Source organism: Neopelma chrysocephalum, unplaced genomic scaffold (genome assembly GCF_003984885.1).
Source record: "Neopelma chrysocephalum unplaced genomic scaffold, ASM398488v2 Primary Assembly neopelma1_158033, whole genome shotgun sequence".
NCBI classification, from domain to species: Eukaryota; Metazoa; Chordata; class Aves; order Passeriformes; family Pipridae; genus Neopelma; species Neopelma chrysocephalum.
This window is the reverse complement of record NW_020934791.1, coordinates 106-1357: the sequence shown is the minus strand read 5'-3', so window position 1 is coordinate 1357 and position 1252 is coordinate 106. Positions and strand designations below refer to the sequence as shown.

Genomic DNA, 1252 nt, shown 5'->3' with positions numbered 1-1252 from the left:
GGAGGCGTTTTAAGAAGATGGTAAAGGAGAAATCAAGAGATGTTTAAGGAGATATCAAGGAGATGGTTTAAGGGGATGATTTAAGGGGAAATTAAGGAGATATTAAGGAGATATTAAGGAAGACATAAAAGGAGATGTATCACAAAACATGGAGATATGAAGGCAATTCTAACAGGGTGTCTGTGATCATTCCAGTCTGACCAAAGACATGACAGGGAAGGAGGATGTTTACCGTGGGCCGGCCATCCGAGCGCTGTGCAGGATCACTGACGTGAGTACAAACCACCTCCCTGCCCTGGGAAACACGAGTGGGTTTGAACCACAAAAGGCTGCTTTTATTTCTGCTGCTTTTATTCTCTTCCTCCAAAGCACCCACACTTTTTTTCCCTCCTTTTCCCCTTCCCAGGGAACAATGTTGCAGGCCATCGAGAGATACATGAAACAAGCCATCGTGGACAAAGTCCCCAGTGTGTCCAGTTCTGCTCTGGTGTCTTCCCTGGTAAGTAAAGCACTAAATTATTTTAAGTCTGGGCTGGAATTAGTCTGTTTGGTTCTTTCTTCATCTCCTTTTCCCTTGAGATGAGTCTCCATCTCCTTTTCCCTTGAGTTGAGTCTTCACCTCCTTTTCCCTTGAGATGAGTCTCCATCTCCTTTTCCCTTGAGATGAGTCTCCATCTCCTTTTCCCTTGAGATGACCCTTCATGTCCTTTTCCTTTGAGATGACCCTTCATCTCTTTTTCCCTTGAGTTGAGTCTTCATCTCCTTTTCCCTTTGAGATGAGTCTTCATCTCCTTTTCCCTTTGAGATGAGTCTCCATCTCCTTTTCCTTTGAGTTGACCCTTCATCTCCTTTTCCCTTGAGATGAGTCTCCGTCTCCTTTTCCCTTGAGTTGAGTCTCCATCTCCTTTTCCCTTGAGATGAGCCTTCATCTCCTCACTGGGACATAAAAATAGTGGCAATGGAGTTTCCTTTGGCTCCTCAAAGTCCTGGGCTGGGATTTGTCTGTTTGGTTCTTTCTTCATCTCCTTTTCCCTTGAGATGAGTCTCCATCTACTTTTCCCTTTGAGATGGCCCTTCATCTCCTTTTCCCTTGTGATGACCCTTCATCTCCTTTTCCCTTGAGTTGACCCGTCAGCTCCTTTTCCCTTGAGATGAGTCTCCATCTCCTTTTCCCTTGAGTTGACCCTTCATGTCCTTTTCCTTTGAAATGACCCTTCATCTCCTCACTGGGACATAAAAATAGTGGCAGTGG

At 45.0% G+C, this 1252-nt stretch overlaps 1 long non-coding RNA gene across 1 annotated transcript; it reads left to right on the top strand.

Annotated features, from left to right (window-relative positions):
- Positions 1-53: 53 nt before the first annotated feature.
- Positions 54-499, top strand: LOC113962386. The gene is made up of 3 exons (XR_003532537.1): positions 54-65; positions 163-271; positions 407-499. It is a non-coding gene; the product is annotated as an uncharacterized LOC113962386 (long non-coding RNA).
- The last annotated feature ends 753 nt before the right edge of the window (positions 500-1252 follow it).